Raw genomic sequence first — 16722 nt, 5'->3', positions numbered from 1 at the left:
GCAGCAATGGTAGCGGCGCTGAGGGGTTGCTGCGTTTGAATTTTGTATGGATAGAGGTGTAAACTCTGGCGCAGGAGACGATACGTGGACGTTGGCGTCATTTGGACCGCAGCTGCAACACGGCGAACGGAAACCCGAGGCCGCTGTCGGATCACCTGCTGCACTAGCTGCGCGTTGCGCTCTGTGGTTGCCGTACGCTGTCGCCCTACCTTTCCAGCACGTTCATCCGTCACGTTCCCAGTCCGTTGAAATTTTTCAAACAGATCCTTTATTGTATCGCTTTTCGGTCCTTTGGTTACATTAAACCTCCGTTGAAAACTTCGTCTTGTTGCAACAACACTGTGTTCTAGGTAGTGGAATTACAACACCAGAAAAATCCTCCGTTCTAAGGAATAAACCATGTTGTCTACAGCACACTTGCACGTTGTGAACAGCACACGCCTACAGCAGAAAGACGACGTACAGAATGGCGCACCCACAGACTGCGTTGTCTTCTATATCTTTCACATCACTTGCAGCGCCATCTGTTGTTGAAAATTGTAACTACTGTAATTTCGAAAGTTTGTCCGCCTGAAAATGTACTGTTGTCCCAAGCATATTGCAACAAACGGTGTATTTCTATCGCTGCTCGTTTAGTTTTTATTGCCGTTTCAAATATACCGGTCATTTTGAAACACCCTGTACAAGTTGTTGGTAAGTTTATGGAGGTTTGTGGTATTAGATGACCAAAATTCGACCCAATAATGGGCCACTGATTTGCGTTCGCGATGATACGATAGCGACCCAGGTGGCTTCCATTGCACTTATATCAGTCAAATTTGGTCACCAAGACATTAACGCGAATTCACTATAATTTTCTTCTGACCCCTGTTATACGGTTTTGGCTCCTAGGCACGGATAAAGATACTACTAAAAGATAACATCACCGTCATGTAAGACGTCAAGCATGAAGGGATGCAGGTGGTACGCAGCTGAAATGATGTCTTCGATTACTACCACAGTTGCCACGCAAGCGCAGGAGAACGTCTTCCACAGCATAATTCTGCTACCACCAGCCTGTGTTCGTGGTGCGCTGCACGATTCGACTTACCATTCACCTCGGTGACAAAGTTGGTGCAGACGACCATCGACATGGTGTAGCAAAAACGTGATTTACACACAGAACCGACACGTTTCGATTGATCGACGGTCGAATCCCTATAGTCCGGCGCCCACTACAACCGACGACGTCGTCGGGTCAACATGTGAACACTTAGGGGTGGTCCGCTGCGAAGCAATGTACGATGAACGGCGTACTCCAAAACACTTGTGTGTGCACCTGCACTGTGCTCTTTTGGCAGATACCACAGATGACCACCCATCCTGCTTTAGAGAGTAGACAAGCCTCCGAATCCCACGTTCTGTGCAGAGTCCTGAACGACCAACCACTTGATGCCTAGTGGTGGTTTCACTGTTCTGCTACAACCTTCTGCAGACGCTCACATCAGTAGCACGTCAACATTCGACCATCTTCGCCATTTTCGAGATTCTCGTCCACGGGTTCAGCGTAATAACAATCCGTACTGTGTGGGTAGCCCCCTGTCTCCTTTGGTCGCCAACCTTTTTATGGAGGATTTTGAAGAGAGAGCGCTTGAATCAGCTGCCCTGAAGCCAACAGTTTTTTGGCGGTATGTGGATGACACTTTCATAGTGTGGCCTCATGGAGAAGATAAATTAATGGAGTTTCTACATCACCTCAGCTCCATTCATAGCAACATCCTGTTCACCATGGAAATAGAGAAAGATGGTCGTTTACCTTTCTTGGATGTCCTGGTTCGAAGGAAGAATGATGGTTCTCTAGGGCATTCAGTTTACCGGAAACCCACTCATACTGATTTGTACCTGCAAGCATCGAGTTGCCATCATCCATCGCAAACCGTGAGTTTGCTTAAAACACTTGTTCATAGAGCTCATACTGTCTCAGATCCAGATAGCTTATCTCAAGAACTCGCCCATCTAAAGACAGTATTCAGCGAAAATGGGTATTCCATCCGGCAGATTAACAGGGCACTAACAGTTAAAACTAAGAAGCAGGAAGTGAATAAAGAGGAGAACATGCCGGAACAATCTTTAGCTTTTCTTCCTTTCGCTGGCAACACTTCGCTTAAAATAGCAAGAATCCTCCGAAAATTTCAGGTAAAAGTGGTTTTCCGCCCACCATCGAAGATTGCGGACCTTGTGGGATCAGTTAAGGACAATCTGTTACTACGAAAGGCCGGAATTTACAAGATACCGTGCCAATGTGGTATGGCTTACATAGGTCAAACCACACGCACCGTGAAACAACGCTGCTCTGAACATCAACGTTACACCCGCCTTTTGCAGCCAAGCAAGTCCGCTATTGCTGAACATTGTATTTCTACTGAACATTCAATGGACTATGAGAAAACAATGATTTTGTCCACAGCAACGTCTTTCTGGGACTCCATTATTAAAGAATCCGTAGAAATACGACTGGCGGAAAATCTGTTAAACCGTGACAGCTGCTACCAGTTGGACAGTGCATGGAATCCCATCATCTCCACGATTTGCTCAAATCGAAGACGACAGAGTGCGTCGACGGCCGTGGCAAACAGCAACGCAGAGGGCGACTGAGTTCCCCTATTCCACCAGCGAGGACGCTGCCGGCGGGCAGTGTTGGTTCAACTATCAAGTTTCCGACGCATGCGCAGAATAGTTACAGTACGCTATATATTGCGGAGCGGAGAACGTTATCGCCAGTCTGCAACGGCTCACCTGAAGATGACTGGCAGGTGCCCAGTTGAAATATCGTGCGAAGTATTGAACGAGGACCGGCTGCAATCCCGAAATTTGTTTGAACAGTCTGTCCTGTGTCGGAGTCGCTTATTTCAATGGATTTCCCTTCTTGCAGCCCTTATCTTCGCTAGGGTTATCCCCCCATCTGTCTCTTCTAATCTTGAATACCGAGTCAAGTGCCCGATTTGCCACGAGGCCTCATCCATCTTCTCGGCGAACGGTGGTCGTAATGGTTTGGCTGTTCAGTGTACATATCCGTACACTCATTTTTAACATTTACTTCTGTTTACGTTCCGGAAACATGAAGAGGCGCCTCTCTAAATGTGGTCGTGAATCTGTGTCATCTCTGCCCAGCGTTACTCCAGGAAATATCTGGGTAGGATCAGCCTCCAAATCAAAGAAAGGGTGTGGCACATCAGATAGCATCTCAAGTTTAATTTCATTTAACAACTTCTTTGCCTTCTTCTTCACTCACAATTCACTGTAATAATGTCATCACTAAATCGGTACCGAGCGAGGTGGTGCAGTGGTTAGCAGAGTGCTCTCGCATTCTTGAGGACGACGGTTCAATCCCGCGTCCGCCCATACTGATTTACACTCCTGGAAATGGAAAAAAGAACACATTGACACCGGTGTGTCAGACCCACCATACTTGCTCCGGACACTGCGAGAGGGCTGTACAAGCAATTATCACACGCACGGCACAGCGGACACACCAGGAACCGCGGTGTTGGCCGTCGAATGGCGCTAGTTGCGCAGCATTTGTGCACCGCCGCCGTCAGTGTCAGCCAGTTTGCCGTGGCATACGGAGCTCCATCGCAGTCTTTAACACTGGTAGCATGCCGCGACAGCGTGGACGTGAACCGTATGTGCAGTTGACGGACTTTGAGCGAGGGCGTATAGTGGGCATGCGGGAGGCCGGGTGGACGTACCGCCGAATTGCTCAACACGTGGGGCGTGAGGTCTCCACAGTACATCGATGTTGTCGCCAGTGGTCGGCGGAAGGTGCACGTGCCCGTCGACCTGGGACCGGACCGCAGCGACGCACGGATGCACGCCAAGACCGTAGGATCCTACGCAGTGCCGTAGGGGAACGCACCGCCACTTCCCAGCAAATTAGGGACACTGTTGCTCCGGGGGTGTCGGCGAGGACCATTCGCAACCGTCTCCATGAAGCTGGGCTACGGTCCCGCACACCGTTAGGCCGTCTTCCGCTCACGCCCCAACATCGTGCAGCCCGCCTCCAGTGGTGTCGCGACAGGCGTGAATGGAGGGACGAATGGAGACGTGTCCTCTTCAGCGATGAGAGTCGCTTCTGCCTTGGTGCCAATGATGGTCGTATGCGTGTTTGGCGCCGTGCAGGTGAGCGCCACAATCAGGACTGCATACGATCGAGGCACACAGGGCCAACACCCGGCATCATGGTGTGGGGAGCGATCTCCTACACTGGCCGTACACCACTGGTGATCGTCGAGGGGACACTGAATAGTGCACGGTACATCCAAACCGTCATCGAACCCATCGTTCTACCATTCCTAGACCGGCAAGGGAACTTGCTGTTCCAACAGGACAATGCACGTCCGCATGTATCCCGTGCCACCCAACGTGCTCTAGAAGGCCAGCAAGATCTCCGGATCTGTCCCCCATTGAGCATGTTTGGGACTGGATGAAGCGTCGTCTCACGCGGTCTGCACGTCCAGCACGAACGCTGGTCCAACTGAGGCGCCAGGTGGAAATGGCATGGCAAGCCGTTCCACAGGACTACATCCAGCATCTCTACGATCGTCTCCATTGGAGAATAGCAGCCTGCATTGCTGCGAAAGGTGGATATACACTGTACTAGTGCCGACATTGTGCATGCTCTGTTGCCTGTGTCTATGTGCCTGTGATTCTGTCAGTGTGATCATGTGATGTATCTGACCCCAGGAATGTGTCAATAAAGTTTCCCCTTCCTGGGACAATGAATTCACGGTGTTCTTATTTCAATTTCCAGGAGTGTAGGATTTCCGTGGTTTCCCTAAATCGCCTGAGGCAAATGCCGGGGTGGTTGCTTTGAAAGGGCACTGCCGACGTCCTTCCCCATCCTTCCCTGTGCGACGATTCCGATGACATCGCAGTTTGCTCTCCTCCCTCCCAAATCAATCCAACAAAATCGGTTGGGAAGTTACTCTGTATGTGAAGGTGGTACTGACGTTTCTCCATTTACATTTTTCAGATAGTTTCAGTGCTTCATACTCATTATGAACCTACTGTTTACAAAGTAAGTTAATGACCGCACAGATTCTTCAATCCTTATTGCGTTGTTTCATGTAAGTTTCAAATTATTTTTACTATACTCCCCAGTGCTTACCCTGTACTACCACTGGCCAGCATTCACCATTGTTGCAGTCTTCTACTTTCAGACCCCTCTCGCTCATCCTTCCAATTGTTCCCGCGCTCCTTGTTGTTATCTGCCGTCTGCACTTCCTTCCCCCGGGCGGCGAATATTCCAGGGTTGCTTTTGTTCATCGTCCTTACTCCATTCGCCACAAATGCCCATACCAATGAAGAGCTCTACTCTGTGCACGACTGGTTGTTCCATATCAATTATTTCTCTAGTTTCCTCTTTTCGTCTCCTCTATGTTCTGGGCATGCTGGCTCCATTCCGTACTCCATCCATCTCTATTGCCTGTACTCTGCTTCTTTGCCGATCCCAGAATCCCTCCTCCTGCACCATATATTGAAATGACGAACGGCATGCAATACCTCCTACTACCGTGTCGGTGTAGTGCAGCCCCTAGACGTGGCGTGGAGTGGACTCATCAAGTGCTGAGTCCCCTGCATAAATACTGAGCCACGCTGTTTTCACAGCCGTCGATATTTGTGAAAGAGTTGCCGTCGCAGGAGTTTGTGCAAGAACTGTCGCCTCGTTTATGTCCCATAAACGTACAATGGGATTCATGACGGGCCCTGTCGGTGGCCAAATCATTCGCTCGAATTGTCCAGGGTGTTCTTCAGACAAATCACAAACAATTATAGCCCGGTAGCATGGCGTAATGTCATTCATAAAAATTCTATTGTTATTTGGCAACATGATGTCCACGAATGGCTTAATATGGTCCCCAAGTAGCCGAACATAGCCATTTCCAGGCAAAGTTAAGTTCCGTTCGATGTAAAGACATCCCAGACCATTTCTCGTGTCGTCAGGTGAAGGCCGTCGGCCACTGCGTTGTCGGAGTGGTGAATTAATGCTTGAAATTTAGTATTCACGGCAGACTCTTTACACTCTAGATCTGCGAGTACTGAATTCCCTTACGATTTTTGAAATGAAATGTTCAGTGTGCCTAGCTCCAACTACCATTTCGCGTTCGAAGCCTGTTAATCCCAGTCGTGCGGCCGTAATATCACGTCGGGAACCTCTTCACATGAATCACCTGAATACAAATGACAGCTGCGCCAAAGCGTTGCCGCTTTAGACCTTGTGTGCGCCGTACTACCGCCATCTGCATATGTGCTTACCGCTACCCCATGACTTGTCACGTCAGTTTATGTTAGTATACTTTGAACTACTCTTTCCAGAATCCTCTTCTTTGTTTTTTTTTCCATATTGTCTTGGTGCACAGAACTCCATTAAGCTTCTTTATTTGTTGTCTCTTCCACTGTATCCTGCCTTCCACATCTGCTTCATAGCTTCCTGAGATATGGACAGTCGACCCTAAATATTTTAATTGCTTTAATTATTTATTTATTTGCTGTTTTCATTAGCCTGTTATCTGTGTGACTTGACATAATGTAGTACCCAATATTTTGACATAATTTCAAATGTTTTAGTATAATTAAGCATTATGGTGTTGGGGAGGGGGGGCGGGGGGTAAGGAATATAAATAAAGAAAAAATCATAAGAAATATTGAAAGAAATAAAAAAGTTCTACTCACTATCCTTTGGACATCCGAAATGAGGACGCACGTATTATTGTTACAGAAGAACAGCTTGTGTCTTTTGCAATCCTTTGGATTGCACATTTTCTAATTTATAATTCCGGGCTACACTATTGTACAACACACACTACACAGCACTACTCTATCCTACTTGGTGTCAGAACTAGTCAGTTTGCTCCATCGCCTGGACAGTTAGCCCTCAGCGCGCTGAGGCCCAACTCAGGGTTCACAGGGGCTGTGCTGCTGTGTCACCCAAAAACCAGAGAGTGGGAGACGGCTGTCAGGCTCTCAGGGAACCTTTATTTGTCCTCCCTGAGGTTCATCTCAGAAGGCTGTTGTACCTGTATGTTCTGCCGTGGTGAGTGTCGTCGTTATGATGTAGGGGCCTTTCTTGCTTGTCTTTCAGTCGTACAGCTTGCAGTCAGCGAGTTCGGCTTATACCACAGTCCCTCATTCCTTAAGATAGACCGTTGTACTACCACAGACACTCCTATTTGGTGTGTGACATCTTATCTTATGGCACACCGCAAGATGATAATGCCGCTTATTGTTTTCGGCCATTTTGAGGCAGTATTGTGCACTTCACTTTTCTACGGCTGAATTCAGAGGTAGCAATGTATTACCAACAGCGCCTCAGTTGGTGACTTATATGCACCTGTCTCGTGCAAGAGTCTTCTTTTCTTTGCTCGCCATAGACTCACTGCTGCCTTATATTTCTGACTCTATGCGCTTACAAAAGTTGCGTTGTGGTACGTTCTTATTGCACTAAAAACTTCTTTGGCCAGTTGTTGCTATTTTGTTTCGGATTTTGATGTCTCTCTGGCAGACGTTTTCTACATGTGCATGGAAGTTTTGGTTTTCGTTGATATTAATTACAAAGTACAAATAAACATCCTTCCCTTTCGCAGAATGAATGACTGTGGGCTTTCTCGTTTGTGATTATTTACCTTTTACTAACATGTGAACTGTTTTGTGTGCTATTATCGTTAGTGGGTTTCCCACGCACCAGTTGTCTTTCAAGAACGATCTAGTTTTCCCCCTCCAGTTTAGCCCTTGTGTTCGCAGATACTGTAAATGACAGATATCGTGAGTATGCGGTGCAGCCTCTAGTCCTTTTTATACCCTGAAGCTGATTCAGTGATGGCTCTATGCCGACATCTCAAAACTCAGGAGCACAAACACAGTCCTGTTGGAGCAGTCTTAGGTGACGTCTCCCACAATTGTATTTCTGAGAAAAGCTGCACATTCTCGTCTCTGCAATGATCCCGTAGGCTCCTTTAGAGGCACCTGGGACGTCCATTTGTTTCACTCTATTGAGCAGGTCATACCACGACAAGTAATCAAACAAGGTTGTGCTTTATACTGGTCTGATGGGTGTCTATGAAGCGCTAGGTTCGAAAGACCACCCATTTGTCTTCATGTGGATCAATGCATAGCGCAGCCTTAAGCTTGGACCGTTGCACGTGTTATAATGGGGGATTTGGGATGTCGGGCCGTTAATTCTTCATGTATTTTATTCTATGTAACAGTGGTTTTCACTCTTCCAACTGAGGATCTTTATCCTTTTATTCAGATCATCCTCTGATAGAGGCTTTCTGGCAGACCTAGAACTGACGAGGATATTCTCTTGCATGTCATGTACCAGGGATCCACTATTTTAACACAGAAATATTTGTTTAACATATATGCCTATTGTAACCTTGTTTATGCATCCTTGCTGGACTTACATTATAATGTAAGTATAGGGTGCTTTTCCTAAAAATGTCAGTTGCTTCTGTTTAGCTTCGACTACCTTAACCCTGTGGGTAACATTATTAATTTAAAATTTTTCCAGGTGCGCCTGAATGTGAGACATACGTCCTGAATTCTTTACAGACACGAATTCTTTACAGACGAATCGAAAAACTAGTGGAAGCCGACCTCGGGGAGATCAGTTTGGATTCCGTAGAAACACTGGAACACGTGAGGCAATACTGACCTTACGACTTATCTTAGAAGAAAGATTAAGGAAAGGCAAACCTACGTTTCTAGCATTTGTAGACTTAGGGAAAGCTTTTGACAATGTTGACTGGAATACTCTCTTTCAAATTCTAAAGGTGGCAGGGGTAAAATACAGGGAGCGAAAGGCTATTTACAATTTGTACAGAAACCAGATGGCAGTTATAAGAGTCGAGGGGCATGAAAGGGAAGCAGTGGTTGGGAAGGGAGTGAGACAGGGTTGTAGCCTGTCCCCGATGTTATTCAATCTGTATATTGAGCAAGCAGTAAAGGAAACAAAAGAAAAATTCGGAGTAGGTATTAAAATCAACGGAGAAGAAATAAAAACTTTGAGGTTCGCCGATGACATTGTAATTCTGTCAGAGACAGCAAAGGACTTGGAAGAGCAGTTGAACGGAATGGACAGTGTCTTGAAAGGAGGATATAAGATGAACATAAACAAAAGCAAAACGAGGATAATGGAATGTAGTCGAATTAAGTCGGGTGATGCTATTTGGGGAGCAAAATAACTGATGATAGTCGAAGTAGAGAGGATGTAAAATGTAGACTGCCAATGGCAAGGAAGGCGTTTCTGAGGAAGAGACATTTGTTAACATCGAGTATAGATTTAAATGTCAGGAAGTCATTTCTGAAAGTATTTGTATGGAGTGTAGCCATGTATGGAAGTGAAACATGGACAATAATTGTTTGCACAAGAAGAGAATAGAAGCTTTCGAAAGGTGGTGCTACAGAAGAATGCTGAAGATTAGATGGGTAGATCACATAACTAATGAGGAAGTATTGAATAGGATTAGGGAGAAGAGAAGTTTGTGGCACAACTTGACCAGGAGAAGGGATCGGTTCTGAGGCATCAAGGGGTCACCAATTTAGTATTCGAGGGCAGCGTGGAGGGTAAAAATCGTAGAGGGAGACCAAGAGATGAATACACTAAGCAGATTCAGAAGGATGTAGGTTGCAGTAGGTACTGGGAGATGAAGAAGCTTGCACAGGATAGAGTAGCATGGAGAGCTGCATCAAACCAGTGTCAGCACTGAAGACCACAACAACAACAACAACAACAACACCGTCCTGAAACTGGGTAGTGCTTTCATATTTACAAATCAATAATTTTTACAGCTGTAGCGGATTATATTACTGACAGTGGATAACAGTTATGAATGTCACGTGAAGAGAAATTAGTAGAGAGTCTTCCCCTTCACGTTTTATTTTATTCACGTTCCTGCGTTTTGCCGCTTGTACTTGTGTACCCATAAACCACTTTCGGTTTGCTGGCAGGAGACAAATGACTCTGTAAAGGGGCAACTTTATCTGGTTGCAATGTTACCAGGCTAGTCGCAAGCTCATCGAAATCTACAGTCCATCATGGAAGCAGCTCGAAAGCATCCTGTGTTACGCTTCTGATTTCTGGAACTTTTGCCGTTTTTGAGACTCATAGTTTCCGTTATGATTGATTCTCTGGATACTGGATGATAAATATGGAAACTGGTATACTCAAAAGTAATAACGCTGTTACTAAATTGTTCGTTTTTTCGACAGTGGTGGCGGGGTTGATTATCCCTATGATCCACCCACATATCCACCCCTTTCATGAGCGGAGGTGACGGGATTTAATAAGAGGCAATGAGAATGGAGGACACTAGAAACTATAACGAACTTTCCGAGATTCAGTGATGTCTTCCATGCAGCACAGAAGCATGTCGAAATTGACACAAGCAGGTAATGAGTCACACTTTCGTATTACGACAACTGCTTGGATTACAGACAACCCCTAAAAATTAATAATGACAAACAACTCATCTGTTTCTAGAATTAATAGTTATCTTCATGTGTGGCTCACTACTTTGAAAGGGGTCAGTGATCGCCATCAATAAAACCTGCGCAGTGGCACTCGAGATGGAGATAACCGGTTGTGAGGATCAAATATTCACCAGTAGTGTTTAACCGCCATAAGGACCTTGATCATCACACTTCGCGCCAGTGTAATTGATTAAATCTCAAATCTCTACCCAATTTCCTACGAAGCGATTGTGACGATTTCCTCTGAAATTTATGTCATGCTCGGCGGTCGCCTTGGCACTGTTTGAGAGGAGTACGCTACGGTATGAATCAGGATGTATGAATCGGATATGTGTCCATCCATTTGTGTTGCCGGTCTGGCGGGAGCGGTTTCCGGAGGGCGCACAGGGCGCCTGAGGGAGGAGCAGGAGGGGGATTGTCCTATATATACCTGGCGCCGGCCCACCGCCGCTCAGTACATTAGCGCACCTGATGATGGCAACGTGGTCGATTGTCGAAATATTGTGTCCTTTGCACACTCATACCAGGCTGTTCACCCGAGATTTATTTCGTCATAAAATACGCCTGGAGAAATTGAAGAATCACAAGTAAGGCCTTATTCTTAGCAGCACCCTAACGGGCAACCATTTGTCCAGGTGCGACAAATCGAACTGAGTAGTATGCTCCATCTAAGTCCGGTGGCTCTCATGGACCTGTGTATGTGTTTGTATAGCATATACGTAATTATTTATGGGATGTTTGTATTTATTTACAGGAATAGCACGTGTAATTGTGAATGGTGTTATATTGTGACAAAGTTTGTTTTCAAGTAACAAATGTTTTACTTTGCCTCATGGTAAAATCATCATAAGGACTATCTGAAAGAAGTGCAACTTCACTGTATGGACTTTGACATGAAAGTTATCCGAAGTGTTTGTCGTTCTATTGGCCGGCCGATTTGGTCGAGCGGTTCTAGGCGCTTCAGTCTGGAACCGCGCGACCGCTACGGTTGCAGGTTCGAATCCTGCCTCGGGCTTGGATGTGTGTGATGCCCTTAGGGTAGTTAGGTTTAATTAGTTCTAAGTTCTAGGGGACTGATGACCACAGATGTTAAGTCCCATAGTGCTCAGAGCCAATTGAACAATTTTTGTCGGTCTTTTGTTGATGATAAAGTGCCGTGGTAATAGTTTTTATGCTGTCACAGCCAGACACCACACTTGCTAGGTGGTAGCCTTTAAATCGGCCGCGGTCCGGTAGTATACGTCGGACCCGCGTGTCGCCACTATCAGTGATTGCAGACCGAGTGCCGCCACACGGCAGGTCTAGAGAGACTTCCTAGCACTCGCCCCAGTTGTACAGCCGACTTTGCTAGCGATGGTTCACTAACAAAATACGATATAATTTGCCGAGACGATAGTTTAGCATAGCCTTCAGCTGCGTCATTTGCTACGACCTAGCATGGCGCCATTATCAGTTACTATTGATATTGTGAATCATGTACCGTCAAGACTGACGTTTATCATTAATGGATTAAAGTTAAGTATTCCACCAGCTACGTCCGTTTTTCTAAATTCTAATTTCCTTGTCATGTTCCCTACCTCACGCCAGCCTGTGTGAGCTAAAACGCGTGCATTTCGGCCTCCTTTAGTAAAACGGTGTTGGCTCTCTTGCCAACCACAACATTGGCGACGAGGCAAAACCGCGTTCTTCTCTAAACTGACCTGATCTACTTGTGTAATGGCTTCGCCACAATCTCCAGATGTACTGTCCGAATTTTATCGCTTACAGAATCAGCAGACGCAGGCCTTACTGGATGCCCTTGGACAGCACGTTCAGGGTCAACGTACGATGCAAAACGATGCGGCAGCAGCCGCTCCACAGCTAACACAGCCACAACACGCAGTTGCACCAACTTTTCGACCTTTTGATGCTGCACTGGAAAGCTGGACGGAGTGGTCACGCCAATTTGGATTCCATCTCGGCGCCTACAGAATTCAAGGTAACGAGCGGCAGACTTTTTTGTTATCATCAGTTGGGATGAACACATACCATGTGATAGTCAAATTATTTCCCCGACGCGACGTAGCAACTCCGTCCTACGAAGAAATTTTTGTCTGCATTAGATGCATATTTCAAAGAATCAGTCAATGTAGTTGCAAAAATGTATACCTTCTTTCATACAAAACGTACAGCAGGTCAGACTAATAGGGAGTGGGTTGCAACCTTGCAAGGCCTTACTAGTGATTGTGCTTTTGAGTATCAATGTGGACTCCCTTATTCAGATACTATGGTACGTGGTGCAACTGCACAGAACGTTTCTGATGTTCGTATAAGGGAACAGATTTTGAAACTAGTCAATCCCTTCCTTCAACAAGTGATGGACATATTGGATCGGCAGGACACACTTCACTTTGCTCAGGAATCATTTGAAACTTCACCAGCCGTGTGTCAGGTCAACCAGCCCGCCGGGCGAGCTGCACGGAACAGTAAACAGCCCTCATGCCCGGCTGCGCCACTGCCGCCAGACTGTCAGCCATGTGTGCCACGCCGGCAAGCAAATGCAGTGCTGAAATCATGCCCGCGGTGCGCCACTAGACATTCGCGTGAGAATTGCCCGTCACGCCAAGCTATTTGCTTTTATTGTAATAAAAAAGGACATTTTCAGAGTGTTTGCCGGAGAAAGCTCAGATCGGAAACTCACAAACATTCAAGGCCCTTTGTTTCGCGCCAGAATCGGAATCGAACCAAGGATACTCAGGCTTGTGAAACTTCGCCCATGGAAATTCATGTAGTTCATTCCACTTCGCCCAGTGCCACTCTCTCTAACAGTGACTGTGTTCATCCCACAAATAGTGTGCGTCGACATCGCCGGAAATCCCGTCAAGTCGCAAGTGATTATGTACCAGTGTCAGTTCACGTTGCACGAGACAGTCGCTCTTGTTGTCAGCAGGACAATAAACTTTTTGTGGACTTGGACATTAACGGCAAAGTAATACCATTCCAGCTCGATACCAGGGCTGCAGTTTCACTGATCAATCAACACACTTACAAATTGCTGGGCACACCTCCGTTGCGTGCAGCAAATGTTAAGTTAACTAGCTATTCAGGTCAAGAGATCCCTGTGTTAGGACAGTGCAGCCTTCTTGCAACATACAAAGGACGAACAAAACTTGTGTCATTTTAAGTCCTTCGTTCTTCTTCTGGAGTGAACTTGTTTGTTTTCCATTTATTTCAGTTGTTTAACTTGTCTATAGTAAATCAGGTCCTATCAGTGAACCAGACTGTGCCTTCAGACAGTGTTTCTCGTCTATGTGAAGAATTTGCAGACATTTTTGCACTGGGCCTCGGTTGCGCTAAGAACTATAAAGCACATTTGGAACTGAAAGTAAACGCGCAACCGAAATTTTTCAGAGCGCGTAATGTTCCCCACGCATTGCGTGATGAGGTCGCAAAACCATTACACGATTTGGAATCACAAGGTGTAATTGAACGTGTGCAGGCTTCTCTCTGGGCGTCACCCTTAGTAATTTTGCCAAAACCTTCAGGAAAATTGAGACTTTGTGTGGGCTTCAAGGCAACAGTGAATCCATAACTAGTGATTGCAACTTTTCCTTTACCCCGCCCGGAAGATCTTTTTGACAAACTGTGCCCGGGTAAATATTTTTCGAAGTTGGACCTAACAGATGCGTACTTGCAAATACCAGTGGACGAAGAATCCCAGCGCGTTTTGGTGGTTAACACGCATCTTGGGTTGTATCAATTCAAACGACTGCCATTCGGGTGTGCATCCGCCCCTGCATTGTTTCAGCAACATCTACAAATTGTTTGTGCGTCTGTCCCTACTGCAGCAAACAATCTGGACGGTACTGTGATCTCCAGAAAGACGGAAGAAGAACATTTAGCCAATCTCAGAACATTACCGGTATTTCAGGTCTTGTGATAAAATGGTCTTCGCTTGCGGAAGGATAAATGTGTGTTTTTTGCTCGTGATGCCTGGGACATGTACTCCATGCCCAAGGCATACATCCCAGACCCACGCACCTTCGTGCCATACAAGACTTGCCTTCGCCGCAGAATTTGAAGCAGCTGCAGAGTGTGCTGGGAAAAATAAATTACAATAACAGATATGTGCCACATGCTTCTTCCATTTCAGCTCCGCTTCATCGCTTACGCCGTAAAGGTGTTCCGTTCGTCTGGACGACGGAATGCGCACGCGCCTTTCGCCAGTTGAAATCGGCGTTGCTTTCCGATACTTGCCTTACGCCATTCGATCCCCAGAAGCCCCTTTTGTTGATGGTGGATGCAACGGATTTCGGGATCGGTGCTGTGCTTGCGCACAAAGATGGATCGCACGATCGCCCTATTGCCTTTGCGTCCAAATTACTCTCGTCTGCGCAAAGAAATTATTCACAGATCGAGAAAGAAGCATTGGCTCTCGTATTTGGTGTTACCAAGTTTCATGATATCTTGTATGGTCGTCACTTTACCATCATCACAGACCACAAACCTTTGACATCGCTTTTTCATCGGACCAAGCCTGTACCTCCACGTACAGCGCAGAAATTCATTCGCTGATCTATTTTCCTCTCGCAGTAACGCTACGATATCTTGTATCGGTCCACTTCTAAGCACGGAAACGCCGATGCGTTGTCCCACTTGCCTGTTGCTGCGGATAGGGCATTCGATTCCTCCGAACTTGCTTGCATGTTCATTGATGCGGAAACCGATGACGTGGTCGAATCGCTTCCGATTGATTTTCGTCGTGTAGCTACAGCCACAGCTGCCGACCCTGTCCTTGTTACCGTTCTGCGTTTTGTTGCTACGCAATGGCCCTTGTCAAAATCACGGATCGGGGATCCGCTGGTTCGCCGATTTTTTGCTCACAAGGAGAGACTTCTTGTTCGACGTGGTGTTTTGCTGTTGCGTTCTGATAATGGTCAGTCCAGGGTCGTGGTCCGACGTTCGTTACAGTCCTCTGTCTTGCAGCTTTTCCACCAAGGACATTGGGGTATAGTGCGAACGAAACAACTTGCTCGTCAGCACTGTACTTGGTTCGGAATCGATGCACCTTGATGTCTTTGCTACATCCGCCGAATCAGGTTCCTGTGCAGCGGCAGACACCTGCTTTTCCTCCAGGAGACGTTGTTTACTACCGCCACTATCGAGGGCCACAGCGTTGGCTCGAAGGGCGCCTTCTTCGCTGCCTCGGCCGCGCTATGTATCTGGTTTTGGGGGCCTCTGGTGAGGTGCGTCGGCATCTCAATCAGCTGCGCCTCTGTCGTCGCACGGGATCTGCCGCTCCACGTCTGCTTTCAGCGACGGTGCCGTCTGGTCAGCGCCCTGAGGACCCATCTCCTGGCTCGCCTCAGCCCCAGGTGTTACCGACGCTGCCTTTCAATTTGCTCCATGGTGACGCGCCGCCGCCGCCGCCTGTTCTGCCGCCGGCGACAACCGCAGTGGACGCGTCGCTGCAGCCGCCGGGCGCCTCCCTGGGTCACGCGCCGCCGATCGCTTCCCGGGACCAGTTGTCCTTCGATATGGAACTCTTGCCCGCTCCGGACCATGTGTCGTCTTCGCCCGTCGGGTGCCCCGGCCCGATGTAGGTCGACCTTTCGGCCCCTCCTGTCTCTCTACGGGCGCATACACCGCACGTTGGCGTGTACCCTGGAGCAGGTTTTCAGGCGTTTCCTAGCTTCCCGCGGTTCGAATGGCAGGGTGCGGGTGGCACAGCCTCGTCTGTTGTTAGGCTCCCCACCTCGTTGCATACGTCAACATGGGGTCCTCCCCACGCCGGGCGGAAGCCATATACCACAACCGTACGCCGATTTGCGGGGGAGGAATGTGCTGTCACCGCCAGACACCACACTTGCTAAGTGGTAGCCTTTAAATCGGCCGCGGTCCGGTAGTACACGTCGGACTCGCGTGTCGCCACTATCAGTGATTGCAGACCGAGCGCCTCCACACGGCAGGTCTAGAGAGACTTCCTGGCACTCGCCCCAGTTGTACAGCCGACTTTGCTAGCGATGGTTCACTGCCTACTTACGTTCTCATTTGCCGAGACGATAGTTTAGCATAGCCTTCAGCTACGTCATTTGCTACGACCTAGCAAGGCGCCATTATCAGTTACTGTTGGTATTGTGAATCATGTACCGTCAAGACCGACGTTCATCATTAATGGATTAAAGTTAATTATTCCACCAGCTACGTCCGTTTTTCTAAATTCTAATTTCCTGG

This window comes from Schistocerca cancellata, chromosome 2, assembly GCF_023864275.1.
Source record: "Schistocerca cancellata isolate TAMUIC-IGC-003103 chromosome 2, iqSchCanc2.1, whole genome shotgun sequence".
Classification (NCBI taxonomy): Eukaryota; Metazoa; Arthropoda; class Insecta; order Orthoptera; family Acrididae; genus Schistocerca; species Schistocerca cancellata.
The sequence above is the reverse complement of the archived record's forward strand: the minus strand, read 5'-3'. Positions refer to the sequence as shown.